The sequence below is a fragment of the Bos grunniens genome, chromosome 10 (assembly GCF_055505025.1).
Source record: "Bos grunniens cultivar Pamir isolate PY7600 chromosome 10, Bosgru_T2T1.0, whole genome shotgun sequence".
Lineage (NCBI taxonomy): Eukaryota > Metazoa > Chordata > Mammalia > Artiodactyla > Bovidae > Bos > Bos grunniens.
Window position 1 is genome coordinate 44,300,400 of NC_141174.1, and position 11,203 is coordinate 44,311,602.

General features: G+C 44.7%; 1 protein-coding gene across 1 annotated transcript in view; it reads right to left on the reverse strand.

Annotated features, from left to right (window-relative positions):
• The window catches only part of CYP19A1 (cytochrome P450 family 19 subfamily A member 1), a 51,410-nt gene extending 40,413 nt beyond the window's left edge, over positions 1 to 10,997 (reverse strand). Inside the window, exon 1 of the mRNA XM_086320926.1 lies at positions 10,860 to 10,997. The gene's annotated coding sequence lies outside the window, so the exon portion shown is untranslated. The remainder of the gene's footprint in view (positions 1 to 10,859) is intronic.
• Positions 10,998 to 11,203: the final 206 nt, after the last annotated feature.

Here is an 11,203-nt window from a genome sequence, read left to right on the forward strand (position 1 = left end):
TTATCCTCCTGTTGGTGGATTCACCTACCTGGAGGTATGGGTCTTGACTTTACTATATATATGCTCCTCCTACCCATATTATAGTTCCTTCTTTAAATCTTGAGCTATAGATCTTTTCTACTAGACTTCAAATCACTTTCATGGATAGTTGCTCTGTAAATAATCAAAATTTTGGACTGCCCACAGAAGGAGGTGAGCACAAGGTCTTCCTACTCTGCCATCTTGGCCACTCCTCTCTGCAGTGTTTTTCAACAATGTAGTGTTGAGTCTTTCTTTTCAATAAGGATTTCTAATACCTATACTCTCAGAAGAGAGTTTCAAGGATTGTAGTTTGTTGAAGAGACTTATATTGAATAGTCTTATGTAATGAAGAATGAGCAACCATTCCATTCAGTTCCTGGTCCCAGGTGACTACTCCTTGAAAAGTGTTCTGAGTTTCCAAGACTTGCAGTGCTCTTGAAACAGACTTTGGCTGGGTTTTTGTTGTTCAGTTGTTATGTCTGACTCTGTGACCTCATGAACTGCAGCATGCCAGGCTTCCCTGTCCTTCACTATCTCCCAGAGTTTGCTCAGACTCATGTCCATTGAGTCAGTGACGCCATCCAACCATCTCATCCTCTGTTGTCCCCTGCTCCTCCTGCCTTCAATCTTTCCCAACATCAGGGTCTTTTCCAATGAGTCAGCTCTTCGCAACAGGTGGCCAAAGTACTGGAGCTTCAGCTTCAGCATCAGTCCTTCTAATGAGTATTCAGGATTGATTTCCTTTAGGATTGATTGGTTTGATCTTCTTGCTGTCCAAGAGACTCTCAAGAGTCTTCTCCAGCACCACAGTTCAAAAATGTCAGTTCTTTGGCGCTCAGCCTTCTTTATGATCCAACTGGCTGAGTTTTACCTAGCGATAAAGTTCTAGATTCTTAATGAAGTTTTTAAGTGGATATCAGGGGTTATGCAAACTCCTTGAAATACTGAATAAAATGTTATATCTGCTCTTTTATGGGGGAAAGAAGCCATAATTTTCATCAGATTCCTGAAGTATATATAATTACTTTTCTCCCCTTATCTATATGAGATCTTAGATATGCAATCAAGGACACATTTCTGGCAAGAACAGAAATTTCATGACATAGTTGAATTCATTCAGTTGCCTGATTCACGCTATTGATTCATCCTATTATTCTACTATTTAAGTAATCATTAACAGCTAAGTGCAAGGCACTAAAACTTCTTGCACATATGTTGGGTAGTTTTTTTCCTTTTTAAAAAATATATGTAAATTGAGACTGAAAAGTCAGCCTTGTGTCTATTATCATTTGGTTCCTTTGTTAGTGAGCAGTTCCTTTGAACAGATTGAGTTTTTAGGTACTCAGTTTCCAGACTGAAATTTTACTGAGTAAGTAAAGCTCATTCTGAGTAAGCTCCTTGTGACTTCCTGACAGTCAAGACCCTCAGGGTTTCTGTCTACATTGATGAAACCTGAAACCAGTGTTAAAAGCATAAGTGAAGAAAGTGAAGGAGAATGATGTTGCAGAGGAAGTGCTGAGAGCAAAAATTTCTCATTTAAGAAACTCTCAGAGAGATATTACAATATTGGGAGCACAAAGTTTAAGATATTGGAAGCTGATGCAAATTTATAAAGGAGGAATATTACGGCTTTTTTTCAGCAAGGCATAGAAAAAAATGTTCCAGTTCTACAAAAAGAAGACAGCAGGGACTGCTGACATACTCTTGCTAAATATTTTTTACAAAGAAAAAAACACTTTAAGAATTGCGATGTTTCGAATGTTTATATTACAATGTATTAAAATATTGGTTTTATTTTTTTTTACACTTCCATATACACTTAACAACTATAGTAATAGAGTTTTTCATGTTTCAAGAAAATTTTTATAGATCACAGTACAATTTTTAGAGTGCCTGATGAACTATGGATGGAGGTTCATGACATTGTACAGGAGACAGGGATCAAGACCGTCCCCGTGGAAAAGAAATGCAAAAAAGCAAAATGGCTGTCTGGGGAGGCCTTACAAATAGCTGTGAAAAGAAGAGAAGCAAAAAGCAAAGGAGAAAAGGAAAGATATAAGCATCTGAATGCAGAGTTCCAAAGAATACAAGGAGAGATAAGAAAGCCTTCCTCAGCGATCAATGCAAAGAAATAGAGGAAAACAACAGAATGGGAAAGACTGGGAAAGACTAGAGATCTCTTCAAGAAAATTAGAGATACCAAGGGAACATTTCATGCAAAGATGGGCTTGATAAAGGACAGAAATGATATGGACCTAACAGAAGCAGAAGATATTAAGAAGAGGTGGCAAGAATACACAGAAGAACTGTACAAAAAAGATCTTCATGACCCAGATATTCACGATGGTGTGATCACTGACCTAGAGCCAGACATCCTGGAATGTGAAGTCAAGTGGGCCTTAGAAAGCATCACTACGAACAAAGCTAGTGGAGGTGATGGAATTTCAGTTGAGCTATTTCAAATCCTGAAAGATGATGCTGTGAAAGTGCTGCCCTCAATATGCCAGCAAATTTGGAAAACTCAGCAGTGACCACAGGACTGGAAAAGGTCAGCTTTCATTCCAATCCCAAAGAAAGGCAATGCCAAAGAATGCTCAAACTACCACACAATTGCACTCATCTCACACTCTAGTAAAGTAATGCTCAAAATTCTCCAAGCCGGGCTTCAGCAATACGTGAACCATGAACTTCCATATGTTCAAGCTGGTTTTAGAAAAGGCAGAGGAACCAGAGATCAAATTGCCAACATCCGCTGGATCATCGAAAAAGCAAGAGAGTTCCAGAAAAACATCTATTTCTGCTTTACTGACTATGCCAAAGCCTTTGACTGTGTGGATCACAATAAACTGTGGAAAATTCTTCAAGAGATAGGAATACCAGACCACCTGACCTGCCTCTTGAGAAACCTATATGCAGGTCAGGAAGCAACAGTTAGGACTGGACATGAAACAACAGACTGGTTCCAAATAGGAAAAGGAGTACGTCAAGGCTGTATATTGTCACCCTGCTTATTTAACTTCTATGCAGAGTACATCATGAGAAACGCTGGGCTGAAAGAAGCACAAGCTGGAATCAAGATTGCCAGGAGAAATATCAATAACCTCAGATATGCAGATGACACCACCCTTATGGCAGAAAGTGAAGAGGAACTAAAGAGCCTCTTGATGAAAGTGAAAGAGGAGAGTGAAAAAGTTGGCTTAAAGCTCAACATTCAGAAAACGAAGATCATGGCATCTGGTCCCAGCACTTCATGGCAAATAGATAGGGAAACAGTGGAAACAGTGTCAGACTTTATTTTGGTGGGCTCCAAAATCACTGCAGATGGTGATTGCAGCCATGAAATTAAAAGACGCTTACTCCTTGGAAGGAAAGTTATGTCCAACCTAGATAGCATATTCAAAAGCAGAGACATTACTTTGCCAACAAAGGTCTGTCTAGTCAAGGCTATGGTTTTTCCTGTGGTCATGTATGGATATGAGAGTTGGACTGTGAAGAAGGCTGAGTGCCAAAGAATTGATGCTTTTGAACTGTGGTGTTGGAGAAGACTCTTGAGAATCCCTTGGACTGCAAGGAGATCCAACCAGTCCATTCTGAAGGAGATCAGCCCTGGGATTTCTTTGGAAGGAATGATGCTAAAGCTGAAACTCCAGTACTTTGGGCACCTCATGCAAAGAGTTGACTCATTGGAAAAGACTCTGATGCTGGGAGGGCTTGGGGGCAGGAGGAGAAGGGGACGACAGAGGATGAGATGGCTGGATGGCATCACTGACTCAATGGACGTGAGTCTGAGTGAACTCCGGGAGGTAGTGATGGACGGGAGGCCTGGCGTGCTGCGATTCATGGGGTCGCAAAGAGTTGGACACGACTGAGCAACTGAACTGAACCGAGCAATTTTTAGGATTATCTTGCATGGTTTCAGCTTGAATGGTCATTTTACTGTCCTGCACTACTGCACAATGTTAGCACTGCCTGTATGTCTAAATGTTTGCAGGGGCAAAGAAGCCTGATTCCTCATCTTCCTCAAAAATATGTCATAAAGATGCCTCAAAGGGCACTAAAGACCCAATGGATGAGAATTTTTTTAATGCTTACAAAGCATTTGCTGTGTGTCAACACAATGTTCCCAGCACTTTACAAATAGTAAGTCATTCATCCTCACAATAAGTAGGCTAAGTATGATGGTACCCATTTTATAAATGAGAAAACTGAAGTGTGGATAAGTATTTTGCCCTTGGGCACCCAGCTAGTTATTGTAGAGGTGGGACTGGAACCTGTGGAGTCTGTTTCCAGAGCCCATGCTCTGAATCATGGCATTAGCTCCCTGGTATGGGATTCATTTGGTCTCTACATTCACGGACCTTTCAGTTATGTATATTCATTCCCAGCCTATTCAGAACAACTCCCTTTTAAAAAGTTAGCGTTTCTGACCTCTGAATGGAAAGGTCCTTAAAGATTCTCCCTGCCTTGCATATTGGTTTTCCTGTCCAGTAGAACATTCCAGTGGGCCACACAGGTTGAACATAGGCCTTTGAGCTATGGTACAGGAATGGAGTAAGGTCCTAGAACTTCAGAGAGATTACTTATACGTCCCTGTGCCAGGAAGAGTTTCCCCTCACCCACAAACATACATATACACACATGTGGCTACGTACCTTCAAAAGCCATCTCACATACCTGGCTCTCCAGGAATTTGTTTGCAGAGTGGTCTCCTTCACTGAAGCATCCCACATTGTACCAAGCAGAGACTTTGGCCTCCTGTTGAACTAGGCCCGTGCTCCCATGCTTCGTGGAGCACAGGTATCCTACCACCTTAATGCCCTACAACCTCGAGATAAAGAAATACCAGTACAGAGTCCCCAGTGTGAGCAAGGGCAAAGTCAGCTGGGGGCACAGCAGAGGCTGGGTGTACCAGTGTCTTGGGGTCAGAATATACTCTGGGCCCCACAGTGCTGGAAGGGCCTCCCAGATCCCCTGATACAGCCCTGACCCTCTGCAAGGTACGAAGGCAGGCTCTTACCTTGCAAAAGTGCTGTCCAACTTGGCCAGACCCTAACAGATCCTACCTTGCAGCATGGCAGTGACCTGCCCAGCAGGGAGAAGACACAGCCACCTAGGGTCTGAGCGCTGGGTGCCAAGCCTGCCCTCCTCATTCTCTCTAGTACACCTGGCCCATCTCTCTTTCATGCCCCCACAACCCAGTCACCTTGGTTTTCCCTAACACACCTTCTGATCTCAGTCTCCATAGATAGAAGCCTGACTACTGGGGCTCTTGCAAGGAGGAAGACAGATGTGACCTCAGCCCCCAGGGACTGACAGAGTCTTGGAGAAGTTACAGATGTTTATTGAATGGTTCCCCCAAGTGAGTGAGAACATCCAGTTGAGGACAGGAAGACCTATGGCTGCAGAGGGTCCTATCTCAAGGAGGGGCTCTGGAATGAGACTGGCGACCTGGGACCAATGGGAGCAGAGCGAGGGTGAGCATGATGTAAAGCAGAAAGAAGGGTCAGCAAGGCACAGGAAGAAGGCTGGGGACCTGGGGCCCAGAGAGCAGGAGGAGTGTGGGGTGCACTGGGGTTGAGCTGAAGTGATAACATACACCTGTGCAAAGTTTTGTAGGAATATTAAAAAGGTTAGAATTTGTCTTAAGAGAAATGAGGAGCCACCGAAGGGCTTTAAGCAAAGAATGAACAAAGTCATACCTGCATTTTAAAAATACAAATCTCTGACTTCAGTGGGAAGAACACAGTGCGGGGAGGGGTGTTGGAGAGGGTGGAGGAGACTCCTATAGTTTTTCAGGCAATAGAAGGCAGTATCGTGGTCTTGGGAAACAGACGAGTGGACAGGTTTGTGAGATATTTGGTGGTTAAATTGGCATGGTGGTCATGATATAAACACAATGATTTGAGGAAAAAGGAAAATGTTAAGTATGCCTTCTAAGTCTCCACACTTTGTATCTAGAGGGGTGGTGTGCCATTTTCTGAACCTGGACCAGTTTTGAGGTTTGGAATATCCAAGAGGCAATATACAATTTATAATTCAGGAAAGAGGTCTAAGCAGACTTATGGGCTATGGAAAGTGTATAGACTGAGAAGGGTGTCTTAAGGGACACCAAAATTTGATGACAGAATATAGAGGATAAACTTATAAAAAGAAGGTGGGGGAGGACTGGCCCAAATCTAACAAGAAACCAGGAGAGGCTGCTCATGGCTAAGTGCTAGCATTTTTGATGAGCAAGGAGGCGTGGCTAGGATGCTATGATAATTGAGAGAGAGGAAGATGGAAGCTGGAGAATGTTCAAAAGGCATGAATCTCCAAAAACTAATTTTTTCTATTTTTAGAAAAAGTTATAACAGCTGTTATTGCTGTTTTACAAGAGAAACAAACAACCTGGATGTGGGTGTCAAGAGTCCCTTGAAGAGTGTGGACAAGACCAGATATCTGTAGCATCAGTTTCACTCTCACCCGGAATGTTTCACCAAGTGCTCTACATGTATTAGGGCTCAGTCACCACAACAACTTTCTAGAATGAGTTCATTATACCTCCATTTTACAGATGAGGAAACTGGGCCTCAGCATGTCAAAGCAGGTGGTAAAGTGGGAGGTGAGCACCAATCTGTGAGAGCTGAAAGCCCATACTCTTAACCCAAACACGCTTTCCGTGTCCTCTCGCTACATGCCTGGTTCTTTCCTGGCTGCCTCTCCTTGTTTTCCTTTTACATCTCTGGCCTCCTATCTTCTTTGCAGGTTAACTTCTTTTTCTTCCAAATAACCCATGTTACCATTTCCCTTAAATCCATTTCCTCATAACTTCCGGCTTCTGCTTTACCTACACTCCCATCAGTCCCCAGAGATTTTAATGCCCTTCCTACCTCCTAGACTGTACCTTTTCCCCTTCCATCTTTGTTCATCTGATTTCACTCCAATGGCTTTGGACCCATTTGGCTATCTCTTCTTGTATCTGTTTGCCCATGGCTGTTTTGATAGGCTTTTCCTTTTCTCCCACTGCTCCTCTGTAATAAGAAATTCCTCTGTACCTGTTCCTAGCTCCCTGAGCATTTCCCAGCCTAAGAGCTTAGCCCTTGGCTTCATACTCCTTTTGAGAACTCATTTATTTTCCTGACTTTAGCTCTTTCTGTTGTGTGCGTACCCACCCTCAGTTCCCTTCTTGGCCCTGTCCTCTTTCTTTACCCCCATATCTGAAATATCAAGTGCCTAGTGAACATCAGCACTTAGATGTCTCACCATCACTCCACATTTATGGCTAAAACCAAATCCACTAACTTCCTTCTAAACTTCTCCTCCCACCCCAACTTTCTCATATATCGTTTCCCCAGTCATTCTCAAAATCTTTCTTTACTTACCCCTTACCCTTACTTTCCTACCCCCTAGGAATATTTGCTCCATATCCCAGTCTAAACACATTATCACAAGGTTCTAAAGATATTCCCTAAAAATGTCTTGTCTCTAACACAAGATTTCCCTTTACCTTTGAACCCATATCTTAATTTTTGAAATGGACCTTAACCCTACCCTCTGCTCCATTAATGATCAAAACGTATTCTCAGTGGTCAGTTGAATGCAAATTAATGTCTTCCTTGTAGACTTTTGCAAAACATTACCTTAAAATCTAATATCCAGTGGTTTTCAAAAGCCTCTGTTGGGAAAAATCTCCCCAAATTGAAGTTTTCTGGTGGACCCTTCATTCCACTCTTGGCATTCCCAAGATCTGATGACTTCAAGGACTACACGGATGACACAGTTGTGGAGATGGGTAGATGTTATAGAGCCCAGGACTCCTCTCAGATTTTCAGATGTGATGCCAAACATAACATCTCTCCATGGGTCCAATCCAGACTCCAGCCCATTTGCAGCCTTTGCTGAGTGTCAAGCACCACAGCCTTTCAGGCGTTGCACACTTGGACCTGGTGTGCAAATCCCTTCTGCAGCTGCCTTTGCCTAGTCGTGCTGTGGCGCCAGGCCTTCAACTACGAGTGACTTATAAGGTCTGCTGCTGCTGCTAAGTCGCTTCAGTCGTGTCCGACTCTGTGCGACCCCATTGACAGAAGCCCACCAGGCTCCCCCGTCCCTGGGATTCTCCAGGCAAGAACACTTGAGTGGGTTGCCATTTCCTTTTCCAATGCATGAAAGTGAAAAGTGAAAGGGAAGTCGCTCAGTCGTGTCCGACTCTTAGTGACCCCATGGACTACAGCCTATCAGGCTCCTCCATCCATGGGATTTTCCAGGCAAGAGTACTGGAGTGGGGTGCCATTGCCTTCTCCGTTTATAAGGTCAGTCACACACAAATCATTGTTTCATCTAAAGGGATGTTAAGGACAACAGTTAAATTTATATGTATCCTTCTGAATTGGATGTGTATGTTTCCTCAAATCCTTTGCTGAATAAAATGAAGTCTTCATTCTTAAGGGTTGTCTCCCTTCTGTTTGGCTCCTGGAAGATGAAGTCCCCCAAGGCTGGGGGTCTGCATCTACATCCTATACAACTATGTCCCACAGGGGAAACAGTGTCCAGGGCTATGCATGTGCTCACTACAAATCTGTCCCCTGTGTTTGAACCATTTCCATCTCTATGCAGGTTTTTATTCTCCAATGTCACCTGACGTCCTGCTCTTCAGACCATCCCTTTCAGTTCATCCTGCACGCTGCTGCCAGATTGTTTTCCAACTCAGTTTTCATTACATCGATCCCATTAAAAACTTTTTTTGCTTCCACATAACTACAAGGCTTCCAGAATTATCCTTAGTCAGCCTTATTTCTTGGCTCTCTCTACCCACACTCTGACGCCTCACTGAACCACAGATAACCTACCTCATGTCTCCCCCATGTCACCCGAGTTCAACTGGTTCTGCCCTGCGAGCCTCCCAGGAGCGGTCTGTGTCTTCCTCTCATTCCTTGAGCCTTTTCTCACCTAGTAGAAACATCCCTCCTCCTTTCCCTTTGATGTGGGTCATGAGAGACTCTTGCTTTTGACTGCCAAGTCATTAGAGTTGTGGAGGCTCTCGTTAAACTTTTAGGGCCCTGTCTGAACAAGGCACTACATTCAGATACAGGAGGTATGTGGAAAATTTTCTGAGGAAGGTGCTGTAAACCAGGACATCATGTGAGGACCACAAGTCTGTAAGATGGGAGGCAAAATTGCCCATGAACTTCTACATCGAGGAAACACAGAGTATCAGATCTGGGATGGCAGGCGGGGTTGTGGTGGGGGGAGCAAAACTCCAAGATCTTACAATAGCACAGTTCTCTCCTTTGAAAACTGAACCAACCACATGAGATCCAGAGAAGCCAGATCACTTGTCAATGGTCACTTAAAAGTGGGAAAAGTTTTCCGTGTGCACATTCTGTGATCTGATTTCCATGTCCTGGCGTTGGGGTCATGACACTGGTGAGTAAGTCATTTTTCCTAGCAGGCATTCAGGTGAGCCCCTGGGAATTTCTTATTCTGGAGGAGAGATAATAGAAACCAACAAGGGAGATCTGGTGGGATAAAGATTTGTGGTTGGCCTGGACTCTCCTTTAGGGCACCATAGGGAGACCTCAGCCACAAGCTTTCCTTACACATAGGAAAGACAGTTGATGGTGCCTGAAAGGCAAGTTTCCCTCTCTAGTAAATACCAAAATCCACGTTTCACATGAACACACAGACCCAAAGCTCTTGGGTGTCGGGCAGGCCTGGGGCTTTCCTACTCATCTTTGAGGTCCCATGACTCCAATGCATGCTTGTGAAACTGCTCCTTTCTCCACAGCTGCTTACTGACTGCCCTTTTACCTCAGCTTTCACCTTCACCCGTCCGAGGCTGCCCTCTTGTCCTTCAGACACCCAATCCATTGTCTTCCCAGTAGGCTGCATCTGATATCCTGCCCCAGGTGAGTTTGTCTTAAAGTATCAACATTGACCCCCTGAAGAGCCTTCTAGATGATGGCCTTTTCAGGCCATGAGACAAGTTGGGTTGGGGGTGGAGGGGGGGGGGATTTGATGTCGAGAGACTGGAGACCCATGGCATCCTCAGAGCCTTTTGTAAGGAGCCACTTGACATCCAAACCATACTTTTTTCTCACCAGCAGGCTGAGCCTGTCTCATGGAGAGGCAGAACAGGCCAGGCTGGGCATCATTCCCATAGCAGCAGTTCAAGAGGTTTCCCACCACTTCACTTTTCAACTCAATTTTAAAAGATCTAACATGTTATCTTGAGAAGGAAATGGCAACCCACTCTGGGATTCTTGCCTGAAGAATCCCATGGAGGGAGGAACCTTGTAGGCTACAGTCCATAGGGTCTCAAAGAGTCAGACGTGACTGAGCGGCTTCACAACATGTTATCTGGCCTCAAAGGGTTATTAGTAGTGGGATTTTTCAGCCCAATTTTGACTTTTTACCTGAGGTGAGGAAATGCAGAAGTGACAGCATCACAGTAGTGGGATTCGGGGTCATGAACCCAAGTTCCAGTCTAGGCTCTGTGGTTAACCAGCCCTGTGACCTTGTGCACTCCCCAAGCCTCCCTGGGGCCCCAGTCAAGGATGTGGATCCTCTCTGCCTCAGGATTCACTGAGCCCCGGGTCAAACTGAAACCTCTGGGACTGGGCACCAGCAGTTTCGGCTGTTGCTCCTCAAGCTTCAGAGTCTCCCTGGCACACAGAGCTGTGTGACTCCGCAACTCCAAAAGCAACCTGAAAGGTTCCTAAACAGGGGTGGGCAGCCCCGGGGCCACCAGCCAGAGGCCACTGAACCTCTTTCTTGTGGCAAGATTCATAGCCACGTCTGAGCCTTGGTGTCCAAGATTTACCACATCGAGGTCCCCAGAGGCCTTGCGTTGGCTCACCTACCTGGTTGTGATAAGTCCTTTGAAGGGCAGTAACAAAGCTGCCTCTGCAGTGGGATGTCCTTCGTCATCACCACAGCGCAAGTTCCTCCAAGGCAAATCCTCACTATTCACTCCTCTCTGGAGCCTCTGATGAGGACACCGTGGGTGCCTGTACCTAGTATGTGCTCAGTAAATGTTGGTGAAGGGAATGAATGAACAGTTGACAAGCTACGCTTCTTAATGGGGTCATGATGCATTCACATGTGCCCAGAGGGATGTTTTCCTTACCCTATCTCTGATTCCAAATGCCAAATTCCAGCAATGAATTGGCCCGAAGCCACCACCCAAATAGTCAGATAAATGCAG